We start from the raw sequence: 10026 nt of genomic DNA on the forward strand, positions 1-10026 counted from the left end.
CAGAGTTGTGGGACCCTTTTTAGTCTAGCTGCCCCCACCTGGTGACAGCATGAGCAGGGCAGGGAGCATGACAGGGCTGACGCTTGCTGTTCCCATCCATCCTACATGCAGGGGACGGCTCTTAGCTGGCCCTTAAGAGCTAAGGTAAGGGTTGGAGGAGGGTTGGAGGTGAAGTTTGACCCAGGCCACTGGCAGTCACATGTCCTGCCAAGAAATCCCTCTAGATTGTAGCTGGCTGAACAAATGACCTTGTGAATCAGTTTTCCATCTGTTGCCCGGAGCCCTGCACTAGACACTTTTATCTGCGTGAGTTCATTACGTCTGCACCCCTGCTGTGTGAGCTGCGCCAGCACGCGCATCCCTGATGGCGAGGAGTGATGGGGGGGGGGGGGGGGAGAAGCGTGGAGGTACTACGGTGAGCCTCAGTTTTCAGAGAACAAGGTCACACAGCCAGGAAGCCACCGTCATGGCTGGAATCTGAGGACTGGGGAGTCACGTACAGGTAACCGCCGTGCCAGCCCTCTCCCAGAGATTTCACGACAGCCCTAAGGTGCTAATGACAGTCCTATAGTGGCTGACCCTTAGGGGGCACCTGTATGAGCCAAGCTCCATGCGCTCCGAGTGCCTCAGATAGGTTGTCTTCAGAGGACGTGTCTACTGTTACGCCCGCTTTACCGAAGAGGAAATTGAGGCACAGAGAAGGCACAATCACCTGGAAAAGAGCAGACAGGGAGTGCAGCTGAACCTTGAGCCCTCTGAGCACCTAGCCTGTGCCAGGGTGTGTGCTGGGCACCGGGGTGACAGCTGTGACCACAGCAGCCCCACCAACATGAAAGCCTCAGGGAAAAGGAAGTAAAGCAGGTCCCCATGACTGGGAAGGAGCTGTGGGGCAGGGGGCTGGTCCCTCAGTTGGGGTGTTCAGGGAGGGCTGCTCGGAGGAGGGGACCTGGCTGAGACCTGAGGGCTAAGAAGGAGCCAACCTCGCAAAGTTCTTGGGGAAGGGTGTCTCAGGCAGAGGGAACAGCAAGCACAAACAAACGTCTCGAGACGGGAACAAAAATTTGGTGTGTTTGAGGAACAGAAAAAAAGGAAGTGAGAATGAGAAGGGAGAGCAGGAGGGAAGGGTGAGAGGGTGGGGAGGGGAGGGGCGGGGAGAGGGAGAGGAAAACAAGCTTTGGACAGGGGGAGGGTTTCTGGGTGGCCCCAGCAGCCTCAGAAGGGGAGGGAGGGCTGTGGGACGTGGTCTCCAAGGTAGGGTTCACTGTCACCCTCTCCTCCTGGCTCTTGAGGAGTGCATACACCTCTCCCCCTTCCCCACTCAGGCTGTCTGCCCTGTCCTCTTCCCCTGCAGTATCTATAGTCTGACCCCAGCTCCCCCGTTGCTACAGAGCTCATGGCTTTCTTCTGAGCGGGAAGACAGGGCTCTTGTATATAGTTCCTGCCTGTAGGCATTCATTCATTAATTCATTTATCCACTCACCCATAAAGTGTTTTTTAGTCTCAGGTCTTTTGCTTTTGCAGGTACCTGTGCCTGGCACATTGTCTTCTATTCCTCAGGCTCTGCTTCCCATGGTGCCTCTTCCAAGATGCCTTCCCTGACTACCCCCGGCTAATTTAGCCCCTTATACCCTGTTAGCAACTGTACTGCTCTTCATGATAAAACAGGATAGGCTGGTGCTCCCAGGGGCTCTCTCTATACGTAAGAGATATATTAGCCCAATGGGCATTCATTTCCCTTCTCGTTTTCTTTTGGGAACCATCCTTTCCTTCTCTTTGTGCAATTTGTTGATGTCAGCCCCATTCCCCAGCTCCACAAATGAGCACATCACCCAGGGAAAGCCAATGAGAGACGGCTGCAGGACTTTCGCTGGAGCTACTGGAACGCTGAGTTTTGTGCTGCCGTGGTTGCTTACCTGGTAGGCTGGCAGGCTGGCACTGCCAGGGGAGGAGAGGGCCTGCCTGCAAACGAAATCAATATCGAGGGAAGAAAAGGTGAAAGAAGGAGAGATGTACAGTCCTGAGATTGTTGGAGCACCTGGATCCAGCCATACCTGAAATCCAAACTCCCTCCCGCTGGACTTTTTCACTGTAAGAATCAGTAAGTTCCCTTGGTGCTTAAGCTAGTTTGGGTTTCTGTAGCCTCCAAGATAACCAAGCCTCAAAGATATGCAGGCAGCCCAGCTTAGGTACTTTCCCCTTGAGGGATGTGGGCAGGTGTTTCCCTCGCTCAGAAGTCACGTCCCCTCTAGAGGCTCCTTTTCTACAAGGCCTGAATGTTTGGGGTTCGCTCCACCTGAGGCAAAAAAGCAGAAGCAAAGTGCGAGGCCAGAGGTGGGGTGCCTACAGAAACAGCCATGCGACCAGCAGCAGGAAGTGGGGATCTGCATTATTACTGTGCTAACCCATTTCCCTGCTTCTTGGTAGGCTGAGCCCTGATTGTCTTAGCTTGTTTATTAGCTCTATCCATGTGTTTCGGGGAGGTGTCTAAGCCAGTCATAGTTCCCCAGTCTCCCGGTCAGTGACTGGTCCTGGAAGGAGCCGTGACTCACTCCTAGACAAGAACATGTGAGGGTAAGTCTGCTGGGAAGTGGTTAGGGGAGGTTTCTGGAAGAAAATGGTTTTGCTCTTAAAAAGTAATGCAAGGGAAAGACGCTTCCCTTTTCTGCCTCCCACAGAAAGTACGGCGGCGTGGGGAGACACCAACTGATGGTGGGATTTCGTTTTCTCGAACTCTTAGTCTAAAGCAGAATCACAACAGAGATTGTGTTTGGTTTTGCACTCCAATCACGTGGGAGAAAAAGGGGGGGGGGCGGTGCTAATAACACTCCCCTGGTTTAACAACAACAAAAAAACACCTCACAAATATTTAGCCTTTTCAAAATCTACATGCCCACTTCAGTATTATTCCCAGGGCAATAAGTTATTAAGTAAGACAAATCAGAATTGCAGATTTTGGAAGGTTGGAGCTGCCTTTCACAAGATGTAGCAATCTCTGAAGTCTGTATGGCCTACGAAAAGTATTTGCAAGGGGAGTTTTACGTTGCCGAGGAGTGTCTGATTTCTGCAGCTGCAAAGAAAGATCATTTTTCTGCTTCTCTTTCTGCAATTTCTTTCACCAGCACTTTGAAGAGCCTATAATCCTCAAAGCCAAGAGCAGGATTTACACTAAGTCCCAAGAGCAAACCTGGAGAGGCTAAACACTTAAAGTGTAGGGGGGAGACGGGCAGAGTAGGATTTTAGCAAAAGGAAGTATAAGGCTGTTGTGTTCTGCTTCTAGAGGAAACGAGGGCTGGCACTGTGGCAGCTATGTTGCCGCCTTAAGGGAAGACGCTGCCCACGTGCCGAGGAATCTTCGTCCGACACCGTTGAACGTGAACACCGTTCACAAGAACACCGTTCAACGGGTGGGCTGACCGCTGTACAACCTCCCTACCTTGGTGAGATTAGCTGTTTGGGAAAATAATAAAGGCCTTTAGTTTTCAAGGTATTTGGAATCTCTTGTTCCCTTACCTGCAGCCAGCAGCGGCCTACGTGATACACCCAGTGTGCGTGGTGCACACGGGACGACATGGGGACGTCAACAGTATGGCCCGTTCGGTGCCCAGAGCACTGCCCCCACCAGACACGGTCCTGGCTGTCAGCGTGAGAGCCCCCCCATTTCCTCCCGGCCCAGTCACTGCTGGCATCATAGTGTTGATTATGCTTTCCATATTCTTCAGAGGGGAACAGTCGTTATGTTTTAAACTCTAGCCACCAACCCATAAAGTTTGGTGAAGGTCACTCCCAGAACGTACGCGTCATCGACCCTGAGAATTTGACAATGAAGGTAAAAAAATATCAGAGCCATGACTGCCTTTGGGGGTGGGGTGGGGATGACCCAAGCAGGTAACTTTGTGGGGTGATGGAACTGTCCTTTGTGTCAATAGGGGTTGGTATGACCCGTCTATGTGCCAGTCAAAACCCAGTAACCTGTGTTGAAGATTTGCGCATTTCATTGTATGCAAATTTCACCTCACAAGAGAACTGTGGGGAGCCTGGGTGGGGTGGCTCAGTGGGTTAAGCAGCTGACTTCAGCTCAGGTCATGATCTGAGCCAGTTCGAGCCCCTCGTTGGGCTCTGGGCTGACAGCTCAGAACCTGGAGCCTACTTTACATTCTGTGTCTCCCTCTCTCTGCCCCTCCCCTGCTCATGCTCTGTCTCTCTTTCTCTCCCAAAAATAAATAAACATTAAAAAAAATTTTTTTAAAAGAACCGTAAGGATTGAATTCTAATTAGTGATATGGACGCTGAGATATTTAGAAGTTAAAAGTGCAGATGTCTGCTTGAAAATACTTCACTTTAACTCATTTAAAAATCCAGCAAAGAAATCATGTGGTTGAATAAATAGAGGATGGACAGATAGGTATGTGATAAAGCACATGTAGAAAATTGTTAACAAGGGGTGCCTGGGTGGCTCAGTCAGTTAAGCGTCCGATTTTGGCTCAGGTCACGATCTCGCGGTTTGTGGGTTGGAGCCCCACGTTGGGATCTGTGCTGACAGCTCGGAGCCCGGAGCCTGCTTCGGATTCTCTCTCTACCTCTCCCCCACTCGTGTTCTGTCCCTCTCTCTCTCTCAAATATAAATAACATTAAAAAAAATTTTTTAACGTTAACAAGTGTAGAATCCAGATGATAGGTGCATGGGAGTCATGGTAAAATTCATTCACCTTCTCTGTAGGTTTGAAAATTCTCATAATTCAGTGTTGGGGGGGGGGGGCAAGAAAAGCCTATGGAGAGTCAGGAAATTGAGTCCACTGCTGTGGAAGATGCTCAAATCAATGGTGGCTCGGGGCATCTGGGTGGCCCGTCCGTCAAGAGTCCCATTCTTGTTACTGGCTCAGGTCGTGATCCTGCCGTTCTGTGTCAGACTCTTGATTTCAGCTCAGGTCATGATCTCAGGGTTCCTGAGATAGAGTCCCACAGCGGCTCTCAGCTGACAAGTGCAGAGCCTGCTTGGGATTCTCTCTTGTCCTCTCGCTCTGCCCCTGCCCCACCTCAAAATAAAGAAATAAACATTAAAAAAATAATGTCGGCTCAAATCGGGCAGAAGCCTGGATCTTTCTTGGTGACGGCGCCCCTCTCTCCTGCTGGAGGGCCAGCCGAGGGTGTTGTCCTCAGTGGCTCACAGTCGCCAGGTCCAGGGAGGAAAGGCAGGAAGGGGAAATGGAGATCTGTCTGTGGTTGGGACTTACAAAGCTAACAGAGAAACCAAAAGGGATGACAATTATAATAACGACAATGGCCAGCATACCCCCTTACGGGAGGTGCGGCCCTCTTCCAAGGGCGTTACAGGGTTCATCCCTGTGACCCTCACCACCTTGTGAGGTAGGTACCTGCTGTTGTTCTCATTTCCGGATGTGGAAGCTGAGGCCCAGGGACGTTGAGCCGAGTCATTATGTCAGGAAGGACACGGCATGAAATGAATCCTCATCCCCCAGGGCAGGAAGTCAATGGCTTTGCGGGTGACACTGACGAATCAAAACCCAGAGGCATAAACATCTTAAGAGATGGGGAGATGGTGACAGAAGGGTGACAGGCCGCCGTGACTACTGCTTGTGTCTGGAGGGAGGAAGTGGTGGAGGGTGGGTGAGGGAGGGGGTGGCAGGCACGGAGGCCACAGCTGCTATGTCAGGAAATGAGGGCTGGGGGCGCCTGGGTGGCTCAGTGTGTTGCACATTCCGACTTGGTCTCAGGTCATGATCTCACGGCTCGTGAGTTCGAGCCCCGCGTCGGGCTCTGCGCTGACAGCTCGGAGCCTGGAGCCTGCTTTGGATTCTGTGTCTCCCTCTCTCTCTGCCCCTCCCCTGCTTGCGCTCTGTCTCTCTCTCTCTCTCTCTCTCTCTCTCAAATATAAACATTAAGTAAATAAATAAATATTTTACAAATTTAAAAAAAAAAGGAAATGAGGCCCGAAGGCGTGAATCTGGGAGCCGGGCAGTTTCTGCGCGTGAGCTCCCCAGTGTCTGCCCGGCTCATTCCCGTGAGCATCCATCCGGGATGGGGGTCAGCAAAATCAGCGCCGATGAGCAAGGCCGGTGGAGCCGGACAGCCTGCCTGCAGGGAAGACCCCGGCTGGACGCACCAGACGAGGAGCGGCCCACAGGGGCACAGCCACAGGGGCCTCTCCCAGCATCAGGCCAGTTCTGCAAAAACCACCATTGAAGACAGCAGCACCAGCTGCCGCCACCAACATTCGGAAGCACATTTCTAGCCAGGCGCTGCTCTAAGTGTTACAGGGCCGAGAACGGATTCCAAACTCGGGTTCGGCTGCTCGCCGCTCTAAAGCCAGTACTCGAGACACAAGTGACGGTGGGAAGGCAAGGTTGCTTTATTCAGGAAGCGGGCAACCCGGGAAGATGGTGGACTGATGTCTCAAAACCACCTGCCCTGTCCAGGGGGAGCCGGAGGGTTTTAACGTGGAAGGCACAGGAAGAGGGCAGGGGCTTGCGTGCGGGAGAAGCTGGCGGCCAGGCCATTCGTCGGAGGTCCACGCGGCCCTGAACAGACTCGGCATCGGGGACGGCTGTTTTCAAATGTGGTCATGCCTTCTCTTCTGGGGAGGTGTGGGCCTTCACTTCCCAAGGCCAGCGGTCTGCAAATCTCGAGGAAAGTTGCTTAGTTCTTCTACAGAACAAGGGACTTAGGTCCGCAAGCCAGGGGCTCGTGGACTTGAAGCAGGTTATCCCTTAAGACCTGCTGGAGCGCTGTTACGGAAGCACTACACATGCATTAACTCACTCGATCCTCCAGGCGACAGGGACAGGGAGGGGACCCGGAGGCACAGGGCGGATCCCGTGAAAGGCCGTGGCACCGGGGATCCCCCGTGGGAACCTGCGGCCACGAAGGGTCACTGCAGCGTAACGTTAGTCAAACATCAGCTTGCCCGAACGTGGACAGTTACGTGGCTCACTTCCAGTGCCCTCGGCTGGAATCTCAGCCGCAGGAGCCACATCGGCGCACAAGTGCAGAGCGAGCCACCGTGGAGGAGCCACCGGGCACGCGCCTGCATCGGTAAAATGGCAATAGTAGGAGCACTTTGCAGAGAGTCCACTGAGGCCGGCGAGCTCCTCGTGTGGGGAGCTCAGGGCCCCGCTGGCCCGCTCTAAGGCCAGTTAGCGTTAGCGCTGTGATTCTTGCCTTGATAGAAGGTCAGCGAAGGAAGAAGGAAGGAGGGGAAGAAGGCAGGAAAGAGACGAGGGAAGAGCACATCTTCACATTGAAGGGGAAAGAAGGCAGTGAGGAGGGAGGGGTGGGATGAGGGACAGAAGAAGAAACGTAAGGCAGATGGAATGTTCCCGAAGGTTCCCACGAGCAGCTAAGCGTTGTCCTCAGTGGGGTGGATGGGTCCCGACCACACAGCCGAGCAGGTTTTCTGAGCGGGTGAAGAATCTTCCTGGGTCCATTTCCAGCTCTGCCATGTCCCAGCTGAGGCGACGAGCAAGTGACCTTCTCTCTCTGCGCCTCAGTTTCCCCATGCCAGCAGGTTGGGAACCCGAGGAGCCCATGTAGCCAAGCATGCTTGCTGTCTTCGTTAAGGGGCGGGCGGTGACGCCCGGATTCTGCTCATGAGATGTCATTACATTCACCCAGTTCTCAGTCGGCTGACAAATCAAAACCATATAAATAGCCACGTTCGGTTTCTCATAAATGCATTAAAAAATGACTTGGCGTGACTGTTTTGCAGAGATCTAACGGGTGTCAAGGTCACGGGCTCAGAAGGAACTGCAGCTGCCCGGTGGCACCAGGTGTCGTCCCTCTCAGCCCATGCCCTCCTTGGCACAGGCTCACGCCGCCACTCCGGGCCCTGGCAAGCCCTGCCCGGTGACTCAGGCCTGGCCACTGCCCGTTTGCCAGGACTCAGCCCTCTGGCCCAGCCTGCATTAGGTCAGTCTGTTCACAAGCGGGTTCCGGGAAGGCTGTGCCAGGCCGTGGGTGGAGGGGAGAGCAGGGAGACACAGACACGGTGAGGGGAAAGACTGGGCTGTCCTGGGGCCCCCCCTCCAGCTCCCTTCCTAAAGTTCTCAGAGGCTGACCTCACCCCTGGCTCAGAAGAGGGACGCTGGGGAGAGCAGACACAGCTTCTGGACTGCACTGTCTGGATTCAGTTCCTCGCTGCCCCACACATGACCTCAGGCTTATTCACCCTATCAGTGCCTCACCTTCCCCATCTGCAAAATGGACATAATAGCAGTGCTACCCCATAGGGTTGCTGGAAGGTTTAAATGGTTCAATGGATATTATTACCGTTATGTCCTGATGCTCCCAACAATGTCAGGCACAGAGTATCTTCTCTGAATAAGGCTTGTTATTATGACTACTTTTCTGTGAAGTAGTTAAGAGCAAGGAGTCTGGAGCAGCCTCGTTGGGTTCAGCTCCCGGCCTGGCCACTCATTACCTGTGAACCCTTAAACATGGATCTTAATCTCTGTGCCTCAGTTCCCTCATCTGTAAACTGGAGATGATGATAACCTCATGGGGTGTGAGGACTAAATAAGTTACCACCTGCCAAGTGCTTAGAACAGTGCCTGGCACACAGTGAGCACTCTGCCGTTGTTTCTGTCGCGTCGTGAGAGGTATGCTCTCCTTCCACTGCGATGTAATCCTGGAGCTGCCCTCATCTCTTGGGAAGCATCTGCCTGAGGATTAAGGCAATGCAGAAAAAAGGGGAGTGAAGACAATGTGGGAGGACACTGTTTGAGCACCTGGATCTAACTGTGCCTGAAGTAGAACTACTCTTGGACTTCTCCACTCCAAGAGCCAATATACTCCTTCTGAGCTTGAACCACTTTGCCTGGATCTCTGGTACTTGCAGCCAACGGTGTTCTGACTGATACAGAAGGCTATTGGAGGCTCAAACAACACAGAGGGGAAACACATGGGGTGGTGGGGAAGCTAAGGAAAGGAACACGAGTGATACAGCTGGGAAGACTTAGTTTCCTCCTCCTGGGTTAGAAGCCCAGCCGTGTTCCTTGCTGCCTACGTAAAGCGATTACAGAAAGGATGCAGCCCATCACTCCTCCCTGTATGCATTCTGCCAGTGTGACTTTGCTCCTCTTCCCATCAAAAGATGGAGTCTATTTTCTCACGCTTACAATCTGGGCTGACCTTGTAACTTGCCGCGGCCAGTAAAACACAGAGAAAGGGATGCTGTGCTACTTCTAAGCTTAGCCTGTGCAGCTTCTGCTTGCTTTCTTGCAGCCTTGCCATGACCTCGTGAACATGTCCAGGCTAGCCTGCTGCGGGTAGGAGACTGAAGGCTCCCCAGCCAACTGCCACCCAGCCCCCTGAAGCAGAGCCATCTAGCTTCCGGTAGACCAGAAGAACTACCCAGCTGAGCCCAGCCTGTCACCGACCTACAGAATGGAGAGGTAAAGAAATAATCGTATCAAACCACTGCATTTTAAATGGTTTCTCCTGCAGCAGTAGATAACAGATCTTATTTAATCCAGTCTCGCCCAGGCGTCTTCCCCAAGCCTAACCTTCAAGGCACATGGATGGCAAGCCAAGGCCACTCTGCCCAAGTCCCTGGTCAAATGCTACCTCTGAGCTTGGGCCTCAAAAGGCCCTGCAGCTTCTGTCCACTTTCTTGGACCCTTCCCATCGCCTTGTGGACAAGCCTGGCTCTCTGCCTGCTGGAGGATGAGACCACGTGGAGAGCCCAGCTGCCCCAGCCCACTGCCGGCACCTGCTCCAGCCGGGACGGTCGACTCCTGCACACGTAAGGCACCTCAGCCAAGACTGGAGGGCCAACCCCAGGCCGCTGTTGATCAGAGAAGCACGAATAATCCCAGCTGAGACCCGAACTACCCAGCTGGTCGCTAGACTTGTCAGCAATCATAGACTCTTACTATTTTAAATCCCTGATTTGGGAGGATGTTTTTATTTTGCAGCCGTAATTGATACACTAAGTGTGTATCCATAGGCAAGTAGATTTACCCTTCTAGCCCTCAGTTTCCTCCTGTGGGAAAAACAAATCACTTGGGATGG

At 53.0% G+C, this 10026-nt stretch overlaps 1 long non-coding RNA gene across 2 annotated transcripts; it reads left to right on the forward strand.

The window, feature by feature from the left end:
- The first annotated feature begins 391 nt into the window (after positions 1-391).
- Positions 392-4251, forward strand: LOC113595332 (uncharacterized). Of its 2 annotated transcripts, XR_008293711.1 has the most exons (3): positions 1107-2571; positions 3278-3826; positions 3927-4251. It is a non-coding gene; the product is annotated as an uncharacterized LOC113595332 (long non-coding RNA). The 2 variants fall into 2 exon arrangements; XR_003415827.2 differs by having other exon boundaries at positions 392-2571; positions 3278-4251.
- The last annotated feature ends 5775 nt before the right edge of the window (positions 4252-10026 follow it).

Source organism: Acinonyx jubatus, chromosome E2 (assembly GCF_027475565.1).
Source record: "Acinonyx jubatus isolate Ajub_Pintada_27869175 chromosome E2, VMU_Ajub_asm_v1.0, whole genome shotgun sequence".
In the NCBI taxonomy this organism is placed as follows: domain Eukaryota; kingdom Metazoa; phylum Chordata; class Mammalia; order Carnivora; family Felidae; genus Acinonyx; species Acinonyx jubatus.